Source organism: Tupaia chinensis, unplaced genomic scaffold (assembly GCF_000334495.1).
Source record: "Tupaia chinensis unplaced genomic scaffold, TupChi_1.0 Scaffold000162_1, whole genome shotgun sequence".
Lineage (NCBI taxonomy): Eukaryota > Metazoa > Chordata > Mammalia > Scandentia > Tupaiidae > Tupaia > Tupaia belangeri.
Genome location: NW_006159636.1, coordinates 212,183 through 222,270, shown reverse-complemented (window position 1 = coordinate 222,270; position 10,088 = coordinate 212,183). Strand labels below are relative to the sequence as shown.

At 35.0% G+C, this 10,088-nt stretch overlaps 1 pseudogene; it reads left to right on the top strand.

Moving 5' to 3' along the window:
• Nucleotides 1-62: 62 nt before the first annotated feature.
• Nucleotides 63-417, top strand: LOC106734623 (uncharacterized protein C8orf59 homolog; annotated as a pseudogene).
• The last annotated feature ends 9,671 nt before the right edge of the window (nucleotides 418-10,088 follow it).

Below are 10,088 nucleotides of genomic sequence, written 5' to 3'. Positions count from 1 at the left end.
AAAAAAAAAAAAAAAGGAAAAAAAATGGAAGAGATGTCATCATTTGGAGTTTGAGTGGCTGCATGCAGAGATCAAGGACAATACCCAAGAACAAACTCAGAGGTCGGAAGCCCTGGAATATATTTCACATAGCCAGCCAAAAACACATCGAGACTGAAAACAAAGCAAAACCAGTTACTACAGTTCTTAAGAGATAAATATTGTGAATGATGAAAACGTTAACAGAGTTAAAAAGTGAATTTTTTTAAACAAAAAGTTTAAAAGTTAACAGTACTTACATACATTCCCAAAGAACCTGCACACTTCTTCAAAGGCCTTTCTCTTGAACCTCTGCACAAAGACCTGATTCCTCAGCACCATTGTGAAATTGAACTTCTAATTGTTGACGAAGCTACAAGATTAATGGCTCAGTTGTAATGCAGTGCTGATTTATTAAATTACCCAAAAGTTCAGTAAATTATGTTTTATTAATGGCTCAGTTGTAATGCAGTGCTGATTTATCAAATTACCCAAAAGTTCAATAAATAATATTTTATTAAAAAAAAAAAAGAAATGGAAGAGAAGGATGAGAAAGATAGCAGTGAGACTATTCCCCGTGGGGAGGGGGTACATTCTCACTTTCCCTCTCTCTGTCTCTCTTTGGCATCCTTTGGAAATAATTTTTTAAAAAAAGAAAGAAAAGGAAGAAAATACTCTGTGTGAGCCTGAGGTTGTAAAGTAATCACAATGGGGTGAGTGGTATTTGAGTTATGCCTTAAAGAAACAGAACTTTTTAAACTGTAAATGGGAAGAGCAATAAGAAAAGAATCTGGTTACAAGGATTAGTGAGAAGAAAAGCACAGAAGAGGAAAAAAAAACGCAAGACTGTGAAACTTTGGAATATCTATAAAAACACCTAGAAAATAATTTGAGATTCTTTCTCCTCCTTAATTTCAGACATTAACTTCATTTCATGACTCTTTATTTCATTATTTATCCATTTTTGTTGTTTCTAAATCCAAACCTTTATTGACTTGGTCAGAGGTAAGGGTGGTGATTTTAATACCCAGAAGATATTTGGAAATATCTAGAGGCATTTTGAATACCATATTTCGGGGGGACACAACTAGAATCTAGTAGAGAGAGGCCAAGTTCATTATCTATGCATAAAGCAGGTTCTCACAATAAAGAAGGAATAGTTAAAAAGTACTGGACAAAATATCAACAGTGTCAAAGTAGAGAAAACCTTGCCTAAACTTCCGAACCGCATCCTTGCTTCTAGAATTGCCAATCTAGATTGGAAATCATCCCGTCGTATCACATCAGTTACTGAGTCAGTTAGAACTAGCTATAAAAGATTGAAAAAAGGTAGATTTCTAAGACATATAAAAATCTAATTTTAGGAGTCAAGAAAACAACCATTTCTGAAGATACAAATTAAAGATTTTTTTTAAAGAAAGATGATAGTTGAAAATGCAGAGATGGTTAAAAGTTTGTTGAGAAAAATCTTTAAAACGCAATAAGGCAAAAAAGACAGTAATAATTTTTGTTTTGTTTTGAGATAATTTTGCTAAAGGGTATGTATGCTCACCAGAGAGACATACAGAGATAAAGAGAGAAAGCGAGAAATCACCCCCTGGTTGATGACACCACAATTCCTTCTCCATTCTGTTCTTGGGATTTCCAGCACATACATGCACATGTGCCCAGTGTGTTTAAAGTTGCTGGGTCTGGGACTTGAACTGTAGTTGGCCATGTAGGAGTCCACCATCTTAACCACTATACCACCTCCTGGCCCCAAGACAATAGAATTTTTATAGTTAGGAGAAGAGAGAAAATAGATTGTCCAGGACCAGCAGTCGGCATAATGACTACGTTGCTGGACTCCCCTGTGGTAGACTACAGTTCAAGTCCCAGACCTGGTGGCTTAAACTCATGCTGGGTGTGTGTGTATGCATGCCCAAGATCCCGAGAAGGAATGGAGGAGAAGGGACTGCAGCGTGGCCATCCCCCAGGGGGTGATTTCTTGCTTTTTATCTCTGTCTCTCTCTGTCTTTCTGGCGAGAGCATGTGCCCCATAGCAAAAACCTCTCAAAAATAAATAAATAAATAAATGTGCAAAAAGAATGAAAATAGATTTTCCAACAAAACAAAATAACAAAAAACCACAATCAACAAAAAAGTGAGACAGATACATCAGGAAAAAATAAATAAATAAATAAATGTGCAAAAAGAATGAAAATAGATTTTCCAACAAAACAAAATAACAAAAAAAACACAATCAAACAAAAAAGTGAGACAGATATATCAGGAAAGTAGAAGTGAATCCTGGCTGCGAATTAAACAGGCGGGTTTAGTCATTGACCATTTTTTAAACTTGGCTGTAGTTTCCAACATGTCCTTGGGATGAATAGTAATTCCACTTTTTCCCCAGATATGTGTTTTGTTATTTATCTTTTTAATATATTTAAGCCCTTTGATCATTTTAATTTTTAGAAAGATACTTTAAGGTAAAGGGAGGGACAACTAAATTCTTTCAAAACATACAAATTGGAGGTTACAGAATAAGGTTAGAGGACCCATCAGTGGGCACAAAAATCCTAGCTAACCTACAACCGTATCTTAAGTTTTGATGTTTTCAATCCACCTCTCAATGCACCTAGGATGTTCAGGGAAGTTAAATAACACTATTTCGTCAGTCATTTCCCGGAAGTTTTTAAAATGCGGCTGAATCCAGAGCAAAGGAGTATTTTTTTTACTTACATAAAAATAAAATTACTCTGGCAGAAGTTAGGCTTACACATTTTGCTCAAGACACTCATTTTGGCATTTATAAATAACCAGATGGCCACAACATGCATGCTTCTTCTTATTTGAGTTTAAAAATCTGCAGAGGCTGTATTGGGTGAAAAATGTATTTTGTGGCCCAACTTTTCCCAGATAAGAAGGAAAAGCTTTTATTTGTTTTAGATTCTGCTAGCACTAAAATATTATTTAGGGGACCATCCTCCGGCATGGCAGTTAAAGTAGCTGGATCCCTCATGGCCGACTGCACAGTTCAAGTCTGAGGCTTGGGAAACACGCTGAGCATACGTGCAAGCGTGTCTAAAATCCCAAAAGGAGAAGTAGAAGAGGAAGGATTGTGGCATCGCCTTCCCTCTTGGGGAACGCCTTCTCTGTTTATCTCTCTCTAGGACACACACACCCACCCTATAGCAAATTACAAATAAATTTTTGCTTCCACTGTATACGTGCTACTTTGACTGCAGTAGAGAAAGCCGACTAAATAATGGAAGAATGGATTTAGAGAAACAACAGAGAAAATAAGAAGCTAGATAGAATGTTCATAGAAGTAGAGATATAGAAAAGCAAAGACATTCAAGTCATTTAGGCAGTGAAGTAAAACCTAACTGTTAACTAAATAGACTATCGCCTGTGGTGACGGAAACGTGGGACTACAGGTTTCTAACCTGGAAAACTAGGTGTTTGGAAAACTTGGTGTTTTACAGTTAGTAAACTGGAGATAACTTTCCCTTTTTTAAAAAAATTATTTTATTTAACTTTATTTATTACTATTATTATTATTTTTTTTTCAGTTTGATCAGATAGAGAGAGGGAAAGTGACAGAACAAGCCGCCAGGTCCAGGACTTGAACCGTGGTTGACCATGTGGGAATCCAGTGTCCTTAATCACCACGCCACCTACTGGTCCCAAGATAACTTTCCCTTTTAAAAGTTCAAATTAGGGAAGAAGATTTGGTCTAAAGTTTGGATAGTTTGAAATTTAGATGCCACTTGTATGCCAAATGAAGACAGGAAAGTACCTAGAACACCAGGTGGCACTTGATAGGCATTTAAAGTATACTACTTCAAAATAAGCACATGAAGGAGTGCAGAAAATACTTAAGGTAATATTTGTTTGCTATCAAGAGTAGGAAAAAAAAATACTTACTAGACAAAAGAGAAAAATGCACCGAATATTGAGTTACTTGCCAAAGGTCATATGAAAACATCAAGGAAAGAATTAAAATGGAATGGAAAAGAAGCACAAGCTTATATGAAATTATGTTGAGACCAGCACCTACTTATTTTTTAAAATTGGAATACTTTCCCCTGAACTTACGGTACATTGAAATTCATGGGCAATATTATTCACACACATATCGAAGTCAAATATATAATCTACCCAATGGTTTGGGGCATATATTTTCAGTTCAGTGTTTTTCCTTCAGAACATGCCATGAAAATACATGAGATAAATGGGATTTATAAGGTGACATCTAGCAATTTTTTAGCTACACCATTTTGAATAAATAAGAAATGAAATCTAATTTTAAAACATATCACAAAACTAACTTATTTGTTATAAACACGAAGTATATTTTTAGTAGATCAAATACAGATCTGAATGTTCCTTTTAAATCACCATTTGTTAACAATGTTATCTTGTACCCACTATTACTTTAGTTGTGTCTTATTTTAATTCACTTTTCCTATTGGATTGCTATAAGGGATTAGTTTGCTTATCATATTTTAAGTATAATAATATTATATTGGGATATACATTTTTTTTCAATGTGAATGAAATATTCTCCATCTTTATAATCAACTATATTCTTCCATGTATTGCAAATTACTAATAATACATTTCAGTAATTTAAAATCCTTTAATGAAGAAAAAATGATATTTTAGCTTTGAAAGAAATTATTTTCAAGAGTAAAAGCATTATTTTGTATTCACAGTCATAGTTCATAGGGTGTGTACTTATTAGTACCTTTTTACATTTGCAAATATTTTTTAGTATAAATAAAGGAAAAATCTAAATCCTCAGTATCAGTGATGCTGTGACCATCAGAATAGTGACTTTTGATATCCTAAGGCAATTTAGGTGATGAGGAGGAAATATAATTAAAAACAAATTCTCCTTCCTACTCTGTAAAGCTCCCCCAAAGGCAGAAGACAATTTTATTATTAAATAAGTATCACACCAGAATGTGATGCACACTGCAGTCAAGTCATTAACAAGACAGTAGACTGGAAAACTCTTTCATTTATACAGCCAAGGGGATACAACCATGTAGTCGACTGAGGTTTGAGTCCCGGACCCGGTGACTTAAACTCACGCCCGGCGTGTGTGCGTGCGTGCCCAAGATCCTGAGAGGAGAATGGAGGAGAAGGGATTGCAGCGTGGCCATCCCCTTTGGGGGGTGATTTCTCGCTTTCTTTCTCTCTGTCTCTCTCTGTCTGTCTGGCGAGCACACGTGCTCTATAGCAAAAACCTCTCAAAAAAAAAAAAAAAGATATGTAACTTGAAAATATGTTCTTTCTTTCTGGAACTTGCCTCTTGAACTCCACTGATTCTTTCCTTTGCTATACAGAAATGTTAGTTTGCTACAATCTCATTTTTTCTATTTTTGCCTTTATGCTTTTGATGTCAATCAAATTTATTTTAGCCCTTTTCATAAGCCATTTTGAATATATAAAAACATTTCTTATATTATTTAAAGTGGCACTTCTAAGTTTGGAGTGTTCATGTTTCAACAACAGCTTTCACAGGTCTGTCAACAAAATGAGTTACTGATATTTTAGTAGGCAATTGTAAAACCCCTAACAACTTGGGTGTCAATTTGTATGAGATGTTTTTAGTTCTCATCGAAGTGAAAAATCCTTTTCTTTTTAATTTGTTCTGTTGCATAACATAAACCAAACATATATTAAATAGTATATATATATACACACACACATTTAGTGTAACTCCAGAACCTCAAATTTTATCTCTAATGTTAAGTCCTTTACTTGGAGAGATTAATTCTAGACAAGACATAAACTTCCTTGGTTTTATAATAAAGTACTATAGCAAAGGAACCTTGAATGAGAGACTTTTTTCCCCAAAGTTCAAGACCCAGAAGTAAACATCATTAAATATTACATATGAGTATGAACTTCAGATAAATCTGGTTAGGCATTTCAAAATTTGGTATCTCCAATTGTAAGAGACAAGTTCTAGGTAATTTGGAGTTATAAAAGCCCTTTCAAATTCTAGGGACTAGAACAGATATCTGGAAAATTATTGTGCAAATCAAAAAATTGCCTGCTCTGGGACCAGCAGTCAGCATAATCGCTGTCGCTGAACTCCGTGTAGTCGACTGCAGTTTGACTCCCGGACCCTGTGGCTTAAACTCATGCCGGGTGCGTGTGCATGCATGCCCAAGATCTAGAGAGGAGAATGGAGGAGAAGGGATGATGACATGGCCATCCACCCTGGGGGGTGATTTCTCACTTTCTTTCTCTGTGTTTTCGGCGAGCGCATGTGGCCTCTAACAAAAAACCTCTTAAAAAAAAAAATTGCCTGCTCTGAAAAAGCTGGAATCAACTGTCTATAACACTGCATGAGTTGCAAAAATTTCTAAGTTGTTTCTTTTTGTGTGTAATAGTAGTAGTACTAGTTGTAATTCCATATAATTGCAAAATGGTCTAACTAGTAAACTGTAAGGTGCTGTGGCCTACAGCTATCAACCCATGACTTAAATAGCTTACCTAGCTAAGCAATATGGTGAATTGTTTAGTGAGGCTTTGTACAAGTATAAAGCAAAGAATGGTGTGAAATCTAAAATATTCATGTTTGCATTGCTTTCTGTTTTCTAAGGCTCAGGAAAACATCTATATTTGAGTACATATATATCCTTCTGATGGGATCAATTTCTCTAAGATTTGTTTTGGATCAATGATAGTTGTTCCTTTGTTTTGTAAATGACTGGGAAAAGGAGCAGGTTAATCCTCTAATCCTTGTTGAATTCTTTATTTTATATTACATTCATTTGCCAGAGAAACAAAGAGAGAGAGAAAGAAATAGAGGGGAAAAAAAGTGAGAAAGGAAGAGAGGAAGGAAGGAATGAAAGAGAAGAAAGGGAGGGAGGGAAGAAGGAAGACTGGCAAAGATCAATTACAGAGAAAAATTTGGAGACAATAGTGTAGGAGTCAGAAGATTTGCAGGACTAAGAACTACAGGGAGTAATGAAATAAGAAATGTATTTAGTTTAAAAAATCTTTTATAAATCTACACAGTGGTGATCATTTCTATCAAGTTTACCTTTCTTCTTTATCAGTAGTATGAAGATACTAGAAAGTTAGTGGGGTTTTTTACTGAATTATTCCCTACATTTATGAATCTTAAATAACTGGTTTTATAACTTGGAATGGACTTTTCAGCAAAAAAATATCATTTTACATCAGTCATAGCTAATCCTTTTGCTAAGTTATCTTTCTTCGGACTATATCCCAGGTGAAGCCAGTATTGCTGAGGTTAAACTTATGCATTACTTTTCTTAGCTTGGAATATTCTTATGATCATATGAGACCATCATCCACTTTTTCTTTCAAAAGGTACAGAAAGCAAATTAAATGCATTTTCCCCAAGGAACTCCATCCATCGTCCATTTGGACTACAGAATATGATCATACTATGGCCTTGGGGAGTGAGTAGATGACAAGTGCATGGTCCCTATGATTGACTCCTGGTAGGATCATAAACAGGAAGAATGAGACCAGGAGAGACGCATGGGCACAATCATGCTCCCCTGCTCTCCGCCATGTTGTGACACAACTCTTGCTAGATGTGGTCCCTGGACCTCGGGCTTCCAAACTGTGGGCCAAATCAACTTCTGTTTTATTAAATGACTCGGGTATTTTTTTTGTTACAAACAACTGAAGGAACTACAGCGGGTAGCCTTTCAGATATACAGGTCTCTTCCCATTAGCTTTACAGGAGAATCAGGAGAAACTGAGAATGCATGTTCCTCCATCTACAGACTTATCTCTGTGGGAACTGAGGGGGGAAAAGAACAAATCAAAAAAGAAAAAGGCCAAGACAAAATATTGACAATCTGCATTCATTTATCACCTGGTGAAAAGTGAGACGTTCCTACGAAAAGTTCAGAATAACTCTAGCATCTCTCGTTCCAACGCTGAGATGTTCATATTCTGTCCCTGTTATTTCCTAGTTTTTTAGACTTTTCTGATTTCTTTGTATCTGCGTCTTCCCAAATCTGCATCTACAATTCCTCTTCCAGTGTCCTGAATTCTTTGTTTTAACCTTTATAGAGGGGCCACAGTAGAAATCATTATTCCCTTTAGGGAAGAGTTCTCATTGATAGCTAACATGGCAGGCTTCATTTATCTTTTTATAAATCTTGTCATACTTGAGAGATCACATGTTATTTTTAAATTCTGTGGCTAATTGAGACCAAATATAAGAGGAATTATGGTATATTTAGAAAATAAAAATAGAAGAAGATAAAAGTAAAAGCAAAAAAGGAAAGAGAAAAATATTTTTAAAGCATTCTGTTTATTTTTTAAAGCTAAAAAATTGAAAGTTATTAGAATTATTTAAAATCTGACTTTTACAAGATATATGAATAGAACATTATAAACTTATACAGTGTAATTAATAATAAAAGCCATAGTTATAAACAAGGAAGTTATCCTTATAAAATCTTCAACATGGAAGTGTCGTGTTATCGGTTGAAGATATTTTGATCAACGGGACAGGGGAGAAATGTTCACATATTGAAATGCTCACATTGTATGCTAAACAATGCGATTGAATGTATATGCAAAAACAGAAATAAATTAAATTTAAAAAACATGAATGCATCAGATATAAATAATTTGTGAAACTTCATATAATCAAAAAAAAATTAATGGCTGATAATAGCAATGAATTTGAGGAAGATAATTTTTGTATTGTATTTCTAACTCTGAAGTAGTAAATGCAGTTGTAACCTATGCATTAGAAATATATCATAGTTTCTAAATTGACAAATTTGTTTGGAAAGTTGGAAGTTCTGAAGATTTTTCATGTTTTTCTGTTCATAATTATTCACTTTTCATATATAAAAGGATTAAAATCTGAAAGCCTATGCATTCTCAATTGGTATTACTGTATTAGCTGTGGATTATTTCAATAGAAGGGAAGAGATTTTGAGAAAGGAGAATCAACATGATTGATTAAATACCAGTTGAAGGTCACAGTTTTTAGAAAGTCTCATTTGCTTAGCAGAAAAAATCTAAAATCAGAACAATTATTCACAGGATCATTCTCTAACATAGTATCAGATATCACACAAATTCTGAATTGCTCTTGTTTTTGAGTTACGATTATCAAGGGGCTGCATGCAATGGCAATTATTTAACCAATTAACCTCACCCAAACCCATTTTCTGTTTCTGAGTTAGGGTTAAGTGATCTTGGCAGCCCTGAAATTACCCCTTCAGTGAGGGCATACATTTATAATCTCAGGATCGGTAAAAAGAAAACACTTTTATTTAAGTTGTGATAGCCAAGAGAATTAACAATCATTATTTAGCATTCATTCATTTGATATGCCTTTCGATAGATTTTTAAGACATTTGAACATCTGAGCTACCAAATTTACGAGTGTGAGTTGGCATATCTATTCTCATGGGATCAGTAAAATTTAGTTTTTTAAAAAATTTTATGCATATATATATTTTTTTTGGAGAAGTTTTTGCTGTAGGGCGTGTGTATTCATCAGAGAGATAGAGAAACAGAAAGCGAGGAATCACCCCCAAGGGGGGATAGCCATGCCACAATCCTTTCTCCTCCATTCTCCTCTCTGGATCTTGGGCACATATGCACATGCGTCTGGCATGAGTTTAAGCCACTGGGTCCGGAACTCGAACCACAGTCGACTACATGGGAGTCCAGTGACATAGCCATTATGCTCGCTGCTGGTCCCTATATATATATTTTTAAATTGCTGTAGGTTGCATGTACTCCTCAGAGAGAGAGAGAAAGCACCCCTGATGGGAAGTGGTCATGTTAAAATCCTTTTTCTTTCATTTTTTCTATTGCATCAGGATTTGGCATATGAATGCATATATGTCCTGCATGTTTTTCAAGTCACTCAGACATTGCAAATGCATAGTGACTCGTGTGGGATTGGATTCTTTGTAAATAGGGCTTTATCACTGTCCTACGGAGCCAACCCAGAGTTTTCTTTTTAATGAGTAACTGCTTTCTTAGGTGCTCACAAAGACTGTATACATTAGTTATATTGTCCTTTTAGTTTGAAACATTTAAAATTAATT